Consider the following 13375-nt stretch of genomic DNA (forward strand, 5'->3'; position numbering starts at 1 on the left):
CTTTAATTCCAATAAATTCTCTATTGATTTATATTGCCAAGGTAGGCAGGATTCTAAGATGACCCCCAGGACCTGGGCCCTGTATCAGAGAGTCCTCTTGAGAACAGAGGCCTGTAACTTACTATCTAATAGAATGTGGAAAAGTAACAATAGCTCCAAGATTGTTACCCCACTTGATAGAAGATTTTATGTAATTAATGTCCTTAACTGACTTTAAGAATTTGAAAAAGGTGATTATGCTTGGTGGGCCTAAGCTAATCAGGTGATCCCTTTACAGGTGTGTGGGGGTTCCTGAAGGAAAAGATTCTTCTCTGAAGAAGCCAGTGTGTATTAGTTTTACAGTCATCTGGATCCTATGAGGTGATAATTAAATGATGTTTTCAGCTACTATATTGTGGATTATTTCTTGCAAAACAATAAAAAGCTAGTACAGTTATTGTGGTTGGTTTCTTTTGGTTCCAAGAGCTCTGATGAAGTGCTGGATCTCCTTAAAAATTCCTGTAAGCCAGAAGTGGTGGCGCACGCTTGTAATCCCAGCATTCAGGAGGCTGAGACCAGAGGATTGTGGTTCGTAGACAGCCTCAGCTACTTAGTGAGACCCGGTTTCAAAATAAAAAAATGGGCAGAGGGGGTAGATCGGAGGTCGAATACCCCTGGGTTCCATCCCCAGACCCGAAAAAAAAAAAAAAAAAAAAGTCCTGTGTTGGTCAGGTGTGGTGGCACATTCCAGTAATTCCAGTACTTGGGAGACTGAGATAGGAGGGTCATGAATTTGAGGCCAGCCTCAGCAATTTAGCTGAGAGTATACCTTGAGGATAAAATGCCTCCAAGTTCATTTTCAAGTACCAAAACCAAAAAATAATCCCTGGGTTGAAATCTGAAGCATATTTTAACCAATGGATGACAAGAACAATTATATTTCTTTGAGATTGTCACAAAATATGATAGTTTTTACTTACCTACAGTTTAGCATGAGTAAAAGAGCCTTCCCTGTTCATATTAGCTAAGCCAGCTGTTCTTATATGTTTTGGTCTCCAGATATTTTGTGCTGTTAAAAATTGAGTACTCCAATTTTATGTTTTATAGTCACTAATATTTAGTATAATAGAAATTAAATTGAAATATTTAAAAGAAAAATAACATCTTTGTAAAAACCAATTATATTTTCATATATATATATATATATATATATTTTTTAGAAGATTGGCACTGTTTTACATTTTTACATATACCTTGCCTTCGAGTAAACAACTAGATTTTCCTATCTGTTTTTGCACCCCATCTGTTGCTCGGTATTGTTTTGATTGAATATATGAAGAAAATCTGGCCTTCCCTCCGGAAAATGGAGGAATATTTTAAAAGTCTTTTTAGATACTAGTGGTTATTCTCCTTCGATATACCAAAAAACTCAGAAATTTAGTTTCTTAAAGTTTAGTGCAATGCACAATCTAAATCATAATCAATGAACTTTTCATATTTTGCTACATTAAATTCAACTCTTCTGTCTGTTCTTCAGATTACTTATGCATAATTTCATAACATTTGTTGGTCATTTGTAAGATAATGGGTCTTCAATTCATGCAAATCTTCCAGATGTTAAGACATTTCATTATATAATGTCACACACACAAAAAATCACATTTGTTAATATCACCCCAGTCTCATCAGAAATGTCCTTAATGGTTGGGAAGCTCAATGGTGACTGATAGAGGCCTTTTAAAACTCTAATTTCCAGTAAAAAACGCAATGTTTATCATTGGAAAAATACCGTCAGTTATTTTGTTATTTTCCTTGGTGGCAGAGTCACCTAGTTTGTTTTGAGAAAACATCTGCCAGATCCCAAACCTGAATAATCATAGTTTGTCTCCCAGTCTTCTTGAGGTCAAAGTGCTCTGGCCTGCAAACCGTCAAGGAGTTCAGCTCACAACTCCACACACAGGCTTTGCTTCCGATCGCCGTGTTAGTTCAGTACGCGGTGAAGCGCTTTCTATGTACTTTGCGTTTCATTATGCAGAACACTCAGGATGTGCACAAGGGTTGCAATACAGTAACTACTTCCTCAAGGACATTCTTAAGTGCAACTGGCGCTTTCTAAAAAAAACTCTCAGAGCCCATGGTGAATACAGCGGCTACTAGTTTGGGGCCACTGTGGTACTTTGTGATGTATTTCAATGCCCCTCATAGTTTTTCACCATTAGTGCAAATATTAATCCAGGAAAATGGAATATAACACTTTAGTAATTTTACGAAAATAGTTTTTACTTTGCAGATTGCTGGAAGGGTCTTGGAGACCTCCAGAGGTACACAGTCCACATTTTGAGAACTGCAGATCTAAGCTGATATTTGGGGCTCGATTCCAATCACTTTTGTACTTAGCTCGAGGTGGTCTCACCTAATCGTGCTTTCTAGCTGGATTTGTGGCGAATGCCTGTAATCCCAGTACTTGGATGTCCGAGACGGGAGGATCATGGGAGGATCATGGGAGGATCTTGGGAGGATCATGGGAGGATCGCAATTTTTTTTTTTTTTTTTTTTTGGTGGTACTGGGGGTGGAACCCAGAGGCTTCGTACCTCCGGCTATACTCCCAGACCTATTTTATATTTTATTTGGAAACAGGGTCTCACTAAGTTGCTGAGAGCCTCACTAAGTAGCTGAGGCTGGCTTGGAACCTGTGCGATCCTCCTGTCTCAGCCTCCCAAGCGCGGGGATTACAAGCGTGCACCACCACGCCCGGCTGGAGGATCACAATTTAATGAGAGCTTCAGCAAGTTGTGGGACACTGTTTTTAAAATAAAAAAATAAAAAGGCTAGGGGTGTAGCTCAGAGGTGGAATGCCCCTGGGTTTCATCCCAGCTTGGGTTTAGCACTCTATAGACATTTCCAAGCTAAAAGGAATTGTTACAATTCAGAAACCCAGAAATCTTTATCCCTAACTTTTTTTTGCAGAAATGTGCTAAGAGCAAGGCAGGAAAAAAAGTTTTTTTATATTTTAGATTGGGCTAATAATCAGCAAGGATAAGCAGTCTATTGTGTTATGACCAACCTAACTAGCTTTAATTAAAGAAGACAACATGGCTTCATTTAATGTGCTCAGTGTTCTCTTGCTCTGGTTTTCCTGTTTCAAAAGTTTGGGGGGAAATTTTGATTTCTTTTCCACAAACTGGAAGCTAAGACCCAAAGTTTATAAAGAAACCAGCACCTCTCCCTCTCTTAGCTCTGTCCCAGTTTTTCTTTGGTTCAGTGTATACTTTGGAGCTACAAAAAGTTAAGGGCAATTTTTCTAAGCATTGAAGTTGTAGTTGTAAAATCATATCTGTTCTGCTAGTCACATTTCTCAATTCACAGGTTGAGTTCACACAAAAAATTCCTATTTTTATTTTTATTTTTGGTGATACTGGGGTTCCTGGAAGCCCTTCTACCTCCGGGCTACACTCCCAGACCTATTTTATATTTTTTATTTCGAAACAGGGTCTCTTAAGCCAGCAGGGCTGGCTCTGAACCAGCGCAATCCTCCTGTCTCTGCCTCCCAAGCGCGGGGATTACAAGGATGCGCCACCACGCCCGGCAAAAAAATTCCTATTTTTAACACAATCTAGAATTTACTGAAATTACTGGAAGAACATATGATTTTGACCAGCCAGTGCTTTATTTCCTGGCCATCCCCCCAAAATGTAACCCCATCTCATTTTCTCTCATCACCTTTTGTCCCCAGAGCTGGGGCTGGAACGATGCTCTTGCCTCACGGATGCCCAGCAACGTCAGTCAACTGACTGGTACCTGCGCCGGGGAACTGTCCAGAAGGAAGGATATGTGTTGGAAGTAAGGATGATGTTCTGGCATAAATTATTTATTCCAAGAGAAAATAGTCCAAACACTAATAAATGCATATTTGCTATAGTTTTATTTTCTTGCCACAGTTTAAACCCCCAGTGTATCTCTTCGTTGACCACATGCTTCGGGACCTAGTAGAAGTGGCTGAATAATAGTTTTCAAGTGAGGAAATTGTGGAAAAATACCAGGAGTACATTTTCACATAACAAAAAGCTGCTAAAATTGCATCCCCAGCATGTCCTACGGTGAAAATATAATGGGGTTTTCTAATTGGCACTTAAAAAATTCCAACCATTGTGTGAAATGTCACCCTGACTCCAAAGTCTCTGTTTTCATTCTTGTTGGTCAAGGTTATCTAGCAGCTCCATGAGTATCTTTCCTGTTGCCTGAATATGACAGAATCACTCATTTAGGAACTCATTCACCAAGTACATATGGAATGTCCATTATTTAGCAGGCACAGGGTAACAGTAAAGAAGATGTTATTTCTACCCTGCAAAATAGGAACAGAGGTTGTGGTGGGGACTAGATGGGTCAATACAAGTAGAAAATTTAGATCCATGCTTGGCAGCCGGTGAACACAGGTAAAGTTGTCATTACTGTTCAGCTCAAACTGAGTACATGGGAAGGACATGTACTCATCAAGTTATTGCAATCAAACGTGCAAAGCTATGATGAATCGTTGTAACTTATGAGGAATGAAAATAAGATGAATAACCGTGACACATGAAATAGGCCTGCGTCAGGGTGCGTCGTGAATTAGTTTCTTGAGGAGAAAATGTCTGAACTGCACCTAAAAGGTGGACAGTCTTCAGACAGGAGAAGAGGGTGAGAGTATTACTAGGTGTATGAAGGATGATAGCACAGAGGGATGATGTGTGTGGGGAGGGATACTGGGGACTGAACCCTAGAGTGCTCTACCACTGAGCTACACCCCAATCCTTTATTTTTATTTTGAAAAGGGTCTTGCTAAGTTGCTGAGGCTGGCCTCAAAACTGAGATGCTCCTGTCTCAGCCTCTCAAGTACTGGGATTACAGGCACGCACCACTACACCCAGCTACAAAGGCATGGATTTTATCCTGAAAGTTACATATCCATGGAAAACATTACCGAGGAAAGTGACACAAGCAGATCTGAAAGTTAGAAAGTTGATCGAGCTGCAGTGTACAGTGAAGGTTAGATGACTAGAGATGAGTGGCGGGAGCTGGAAGAGAGGCTTGGGCATAATTGAGCAGGTAAGTATTAAAAGCTTAAGTGAAAATACAGGAGTGAGTTTGTGGGAAGGGGACAGATACTTAATGGAAAATGAACCTCGAGCTTCCTAACTACTGGACATAGAAGGCGAGACACAGAAGATCTGACTCCCCCGCGTCTGGCCAAGTACCTAGAGAGGTAGTGGTGGGGCTCACTTAGGGACAGATAGGAAAGTGGGAGGAATATTGACTCTGCTAAGTTTGATTATGAAGGAAGTTCTATGTGGAAGGTCTGTTGTGTTAGACATCTGAGTAGAGCGGCTGCATATTCTGAAAAGGATGGGTTAGAAATTCTAAAGAGGGAAGTTATTTACACACCAGAGGTAACTCCAGATGTGGAATTCGGTGTGTTTATTCAATGTGGTCACATCTGTATTTAAGAGATGGAGGAAGAAGAGCCCAAAAGCAGCAGGAGAAAGAACAGGTGAAGAAGAAGACACAGAGATACTGCACACAAAAGAGGGAGCTGAGCCTCAGAGAGAAGCGGGGAGGGGTGGAGGTGAGAAGGAGAATAAGAAGAGGGTGGGCTTCCTGCCTGGGACAGAAGTCTTTGAAGGAGGAGTTTCGTTGAATTGGTGGGGACAGGAAAGAGATTGCCACCAGCAAGAGTGAGAGGAAGGTAAGTGGTGAAAACTGTATCAAAGTATAAGTGAACAACACTCCCAGAGCGGGGACTCTGGAGGGAAGGAGGAGATGAAACAGTCAAAGTGGGTTTTATTTGTTTCCATTGTTTTGAGATATGAGGGAGCCTTAAGAATGTTTTATATTGATGCAAATGCAAACGGATAGTGAAGAAGGGGCTTGATGGAGTAAGGAGGGAGGAGACCTGGCAGAGAGAGGGGGGCCCAAAAGCGAAGAGAGAAATGCAAACTCAGCCCTGAGCCAAATGCAAGCACTAACCCAGGACAAGTGGGGCATGATGGTGCACACCTGTAATCCCAGTGCTTGGGCGGCTGAGACAGGAGATTCGCAGGTTTGAGGCCAGCCTCAGCAACTTAGAGACCCTCAACACTATAGTGAGACCTTGTTTCAAAATAAAATAGGGCTTGTTTCAAAATAAAATAGGGCAAGTCAAAACCCACTAATCCCCGCGCTTGGGAGGCAGAGACAGGAGGATCGTTCAGGTTCGAAGCCAGCTGCGTGCTCTGGCTTAGGAGACCCTGTTTCCAAATAAAAAATGTAAAAATAGGTCTGGGAGTATAGCCCGGAGGTAGAAGGGCTTCCAGGAACCCCAGTACCACCAAAAAAAAAAAAAACCAACAACAACAAAAAAAAAACCCCACAGTTTTGACATTATACCTAACTCCAGTTGGAATGGCAATCATCAAGAACACAAATAATAAATGCTGGCAAGGCTGTGGGGAAATAGAAACCCTTACACACTGCTAGTGGGTTGTAAACTGGTATAGCTGCCCTAGAGATCAGTGTGGAGGTTCCTCAGAAGACTGGGAATGGAGCCACCATATAAACCAGCTACACCACATCTCGGTATCTTTCCAAAGGAACCAAAGTCAGAATACCATAGTGACATTGCGTACCCTTGTTTACAATAGCCAACCCATGGAAAAAGTTCATCGACGCATGAATGGATTATGAAACTGTGGTATATACACACCATGGAATTCTACTCAGCCATAAAAATATGGTCCTTTGCAGGAAAATGGATGGAACTAGAAAATACTGTGCTGAGATCAGGCAGTGTCAGAAAGTGAAGGGCCATATGTTTTCTCTCATATATGGAAGCTAGAAAGAAACTGGGAAACAAAAGGGACTTTGGGTAAATGAGGACAGAGACCAGTAGGACAGCAGGAGGGGACTCGGGGAGGGGAACGAGGAGAGGCCAGGAAAGACCCGATAAAGGAAACAGTTCAGACAACTCTGCGTACACCATGAAGCTCTGATACCAATTTCAAGATTAGAATGAGGGCGGGAGGGGATGGGCCCGCCCTGGAGGGAAAGGCACCAGGTGCTGTGTGCATGGTGTTTCTTTCTCACTAAACCTCAGTAGGACTGATGTATGGTTACAATGTATCAACAAAAGTGAATTAAAAAAAAAAGAAACTACATTTGTCTCCTTCCAAGGATTAAATGTACAATCCGAATTCTGTCCTTAACATATGCCCAGCCCCCTTGAGATAAGACCATCTTGTTTTCAGTATCCAGGGCCATTAGCTCTGTCACATCCAACTTTCCTTTGAAAGTCTACACACCCCTGGAGCCTCAGGGCGTGCGTCTGGCCCTGTCCAGTGAGCTTGCGGCTCTCCTGAGCTCTGCCCTGTTACTTCACCTGTGAAGCTGTCCTACTGTGAGATTCTCGATGGTGAGCATTTAAAAAATTTTTCTGTATCCTCAGTACTTCTAGCTAAATGAATCAATAAGTACATTTTTAAAAAAATCTAAGTGAATCTACCTGTATCTGCACCACCCTCTTTAATAGAGGGAAAAGCAGTCCCTTTGCGCACATGAGGCGTTGGTCTACACTTCCTTTTGAATTTCATTCTCCCGGGCTTCTCAGAGAGTGCGAGGATTGACCACCCATTTTCTCTCTTGCTCATCAGGCTGCCCTTTGGAAAGCTAGCCTCCTAGCTTTGGATCATATTTCACAAATTCTCTCCTGCCTCTACCTTTCTCTAAGCATCAGACCAGAGTGGATGAAAAGTTACTTCCTTGACATTTTCCCTGGGTCTCCTAAAGGCATTTTAATCTAATGACTATTCTCTTCAAACCTGGCCTTATGCTAGTTTTTCCTATCTCCATGAATAAAATCATGGTCCATCCTGTTATATAAACCAGAAAGTCAGGGTTCACCTTTGACACTTTTCTTTTTCACCTGTGCATCCACCCACGACTGTATCCTGATATTCACCTCCTGAATATCTTCTAATTGCCTACTTGTCTTATGTCTGCCACCACCATGCTACCAAAGCCGACATACTCTCTTATGTGGACTGCTGTGGTTCCTGTTTTCTTGCACTCTCTTCCCCAGGTTAGTCCTCAGCTCTAATCTCTTTGCCAGATTGCACCCAGGTCTACATTGGAAATAAAAATTGGATGCCCTAAAATACCCTTAAGTACTTCACAGGTTCTTGCTGTCTTCAGGTAGCCCCGAGGGCTGGCCGGTCTGGCCCGGATCGCTCTCTAGCACGCTGGGTAATGGCGATGTCGAGCTCCACCTACCAGAGGACCTGGTATGTCTTAGAGGCACCCCTCGCTTAATGTGCCTCGAAACAAATCCTGAACCGCCTCCACCGCCTGCTCCTCTTGATCTCCCCCTCTCGGAAAATCAAAGCTCCATCCCGTGGGCTGCCCAGTCCAGAGACGTTGTGATCATTCTTGGACTTTTTTCCTCACCCTCTGTATCCAGTCCTCTGTGACTCTGCATCAGCACCACCTCCAGAGTACATCCAGGATCTGGCTACATCTCCTCGTCTTTGCTTATACTACACTGGTTATTGGAATAGTCTCTAAGTTCTTGCTGTTCTCATTCTGGGTCCACTAACAGTCTGTTTGTTAGTAAGCCCATGTGATCTTTCTAAAAGGTAAGTCAGACCTACTATTTCTATGTTAAAACTCTCACTGGGTATGGTGGCACATGCCTGTAATCCCAGTATGTGGGAGGCTGAAACAGGAGGATCTCAGGTTGGAGGCCACCCTCAGCAATTTAGCAAGAGCCTGTTTCAAATAAACAAAACCAAAGGCGGGGGTGGGGGTGGGGTGGGGGGTGGGGGGTGTGTATAGCTCAGAGGTAGAATGCCCTTAGGTTCAATTCCCAGTACCCCAACCAAAACCAAACAGATAACAAGAAACAACAACAACAACAACAACAACAACAACAACAACATCCCTGTCTGATGGCTGCCCTTACCACTCACAGAAAAGGCATGGGGTTATTTGGCCCAGAACCTCCCTGTTGCATCTCCTAACGCTGCACCTTCTCGCCCCTCCTCCGCACAGGCAGGCACGCATGCGCACACAGCCCCTCGGTTCCTAGGACATGTCCAAGGATGCTCCGCTTCAGGCCTCTGCGCTCACTCTTCCCAGACGGTCTCCATTGTAGTTGCAGGAGTTGCTGTCAACCTCAGCTCAACTGTAGCTTGTTAGGGAGACGTATAACTGGCTGAAATTGTTTCCATTTGTTTGCCCATTTGTTGATACACCTTTTCTCTGGAAACTAAGCCTTCCTCTCCACGCAGGCGGAGAATTCGCTTTGTTTGCGGCCACGTCCTCAGCTTCAGCAGCGGTACCTGAGCTGTCCAGTGACTGAGCGACCCTGCGCCCTTCCCTGGGATGCGCTGAGGCCCGCCTTTGAGCAGAGGCTGCCGGTCCTCTCCGGGTCAGCTGACTTGCGGCTTCCACAGAGAAGACATCGACGGCCTTCTGTACCTTGTCTAAGTGGTAATTTAAGCTTTCTCAACCTTCTCTTCCCTTTTCCCGGTTAACACTTTTCACAGTAATGCTTTTTCTACATATTGATCAGAATTGCTCCACACTGGACTTTAAACTCTGTGAGGGAAGGAACTTCATCTGCTCCTTTTTTTTTTTTTTTTTTTTTTTAATGGTTCTGGGGATTGAACCTACGGGTATTTTTTTATTATTATTATTTTGGTGGTACTGGGGGTGGAACCCAGAGGCTTTCTACCTCCGGGCTGTACTCCCAGACCTATTTTATATTTTATTTGGAAACAGGGTCTCACTAAGTTGCTGAGAGCCTCACTAAGTAGCTGAGGCTGGCTTCGAACCTGTGCGATCCTTCTGTCTCAGCCTCCCAAGTGTGGAGATTACAAGCGTGCGCCACCACACCCAGCTCCCAGGGGCATTTTTTGAAACAGGGTCTCACTAAGTTGTGGAGGGCATCATTAAATTGCCAAGGAAATAAAAACTCTTTTTAAAATTTCTACTTGAAAACAGGGTTGTTTCCACTAAGTCGCTGAGGCTGGCCTCACACCTGCAATCCTCCTGTCTCAGCCTCCCAAGAACTAGGATTACAGGATTGGGCCACTGCTCTCTGCTACTCCATCTGTTTTTGCTCACCACTGTTTCTTCAGAATTTAGTGTGGAGTATAACTCTTGGTAGACAGTAAAGATTTCTTGAACCAGTGAATTAATGAATGAAAAAGTGAATAGAGCATTTTAAAAATTTACTGACATCTTTACTTCACCAGCCAATTTCTCTTTGCTCTTCAAAATGATTTAATTTTTCCACAGTATTTTCTTTGAATTGAGAGATGAAATTGTTCCAGGTGCATCATGAATTTAAAGTGGGGTCGCTAGAATAATGATGCCCATTCGGATCACACGTGGAACTTGTTTCAAAATCAAATTTCCAAGCTTTACACCTCATCATATTTTTATATGGATCTATTTAGCTAAAACTGCTATGGATTATGGATTAGTCTAAATTAGAAAATAATCAGGCAAATCAGGAGTAAGAAAGAGAATAGTAAGCATTTTGGTTTTTGCAATTTTAAGAAAAATGTAACTCAGGAAATGAAGCTAACATTTCACATTTCTTCTGAATTATGAAATTTAAATTATGAAATTTATATATGTAATTCAGCTACTGTTTAGTGTGACGGTTTATCCCTGTAACTCCAGTACTTGGGAGGCTAAGGATCGTGGTTCAAGGCCAGCCTTGGCAATTTAGTGAGGCCCTCCACAACTTAGTGAGACCCTGTTTCAAAAAAAGAAAAAAATAGTGCTCAGAGCATAGCTCAGTGGCAGAATGCCCCTGGGTTCAATACTTAGCACCACAAACAAAGAACCCATTTTTGTGTTGGAGTTCTCTGTGAAGTGGTTTCTCTGGAGCTGTACATAAAATGATTTTAAACTTTATTTATTTTTTATTTTTGGTGGTACTGGGATTCCTGGAAGCCCTTCTACCTCCGGGCTTCACTCCCAGACCTATTTTATACTTTTTATTTTGAAACAGGGTCTCTTAAGCTAGCGAGGCTGGCTTCGAACCTGCGCCATCCTCCTGTCTCCACCTCCCAAGCTCGGGGATTACAAGCGTGCGCCACCACGCCCGGCATTATACTTTAAAATGAGTTACTGCGTAACATATTTCTGTATGCCATAATAAAAATATTAGAACTTTAGCAAATACTAAATACTTTTCAGGAGCTTCTGATCTTATTTTTTCCCCTCATTAGAATAATTAAAAACAAGGGTGCATTCATTTCTAGTCACCCCACCATGCCATTTTGGCATGGGGCTGTATTTCTATTTTCTGTATTTCTATCTTTCTAATAAACTTCTTTAAATCTTCAAAAAAAAAAGAATGTCAAAACTGCATAACTACAGAAGAACATCATTGAGTTTCTGCATATGAAGGACAAAATAATCCTTAATAGTCTCTGTGGTTTTCTTCTGCCTGAGATAGAGCCCTTCTTTTGTGACTTCATACTTGTAGGCAGAACGCCAATCAGAGACATCCACACTGCAGGGGGAATTAATATCCACCGGAATCTGAGAGAAAAATGAATCTGAATGCATCTTAATAATAAATTTTATAAGTTTCTCCAAGGAAGTTTTTTTGATACAATGATGCTTCAAAATAATAACTTTGTGTAAAATGTTAAACTATATAATTGTTTAAATATAATCCTAAGAGAGGAAGTTTTATTTTCCAGAAGAACAAAGGGAAAAATGTCCCCCAACATTTTAAAACAAAAAATCCTATTGTTTTATTTGGCGGCAAAACAATCATATAAAGTTTAATGTGAGACTATTAGCGTGTTTTGCTGAAAGAAAGTAAATTAGGTTAATAAATGTAATGAAGTTTGTAAATAACCTACTTTTTAGTTTGTGGATCTGGGGATGGAACCCTCCGAGTTACACCCCCTGACCTATTTTTATTTTTTATTTTGAAACAGGGTCTCACTAAGTTGCAGAGGGCCTCACTAAGTAGCTGGGGCTGTCCATGAACTGTGATCCTCCAATCACAGCCTCCCCAATGCTGGGATTACAAGTGTGCGCTACCACACCTGGCTAAACAACCTACAACCTACTTTTTTTTTAATGAAAGCTACTTTTTTCACCTAAATGAAGGTTATCAATGAAATATACATAGTTTTTGGCTATTATTATGTCCTAGTATTAAGTCTGGAACAGGGAAGATTTTATTTTCCCTGGGAAACTAAGTGATGCATAAAAATCCCCAGGGGAAAATAAATTTCTTAGGGTTAAGAGAACGTGGCTTTTGAACATGTTTCCTTAGATAACATTAAAATATTTTGTTTCATGGTATTTTTGAAGCACTGATTGATTAATAAAGCAACATGTACATATGAGACTGCTTGCAGAAATTAGTTATAATATCCTTGGATGAGAGACACCACGACAAGAGGTATGGTACAGAAAACCTTGGGTAAATGCTGTAAAAACATGCGGTATCTAGTCAGAGGAGAAGCAAGTTGTGAATAAAGAGAAAACTCATTTTTCCTCATGACATAAAATTATCTATTTCTTATTTATTGAACCTAAGAAATATAAAAGGGATGCATACACATTAATAGTCAGGAGTTGAAAAGATAACAAGAAATCATTGCATCGTGAATAAGAATCGGATCATTCACTTATTGAGCAATGTCTTATTTCAGAGATATTCACCATGGCATTTCTATTTCCTTCCATCTAGTTTCCCTTTTCAGAATTTCCTTAAAACTTCTTTTATAATTGCCAATCTAAATGCCTAGCTCTCACCAACAAAAGAGGCAAATCTGTTAACAAAACCCAGAAATCATAAATATTACTATGACAAGCCACAGGGTTCCTTGCAGAAAACTGAGGACCTCCCCAATCTACGAAGACACTCCTTCCTCACTAAGACAGAAAAAAGGACCTCCTTATGGAGAGAGAAAGTGACATTCACTTTGAATTTTACCTCCTAATCTTATTTTGAAAGGATCTCAGTACAATAAGTATTCAAAAAGCATTGACTCCATTTTGTGTTGTCTCTAATATTCCATCTCACAGGACAGACACTCTGGCAGGTTATCTTTACCATCTTCCCAAATGGCACCGTTGGCTCTAAAGGAGTTCAGTAGTGTTCTATACCATGATGCAAAAATTCCAGCTAGAGGAAGTGAGAGCTGCACACACCAAACCAGAGTGGGATGAAGACTAACGTGGTCTCAAAGTGAAAATGAAAAAGGCGTGCCCACTGATGTGTATCCAGACTCTCTGAGGAGAGGGGCAGGTTACAGAAATACACCATCACTTCACAATATTAAATACAAATTCTTTGGGAGAGATTAGCTTTCCACATTGGAGGTAACTCATCATGATGTG

The sequence above is a fragment of the Muscardinus avellanarius genome (assembly GCF_963383645.1).
Source record: "Muscardinus avellanarius genome assembly, chromosome: 11".
Taxonomy (NCBI): domain Eukaryota; kingdom Metazoa; phylum Chordata; class Mammalia; order Rodentia; family Gliridae; genus Muscardinus; species Muscardinus avellanarius.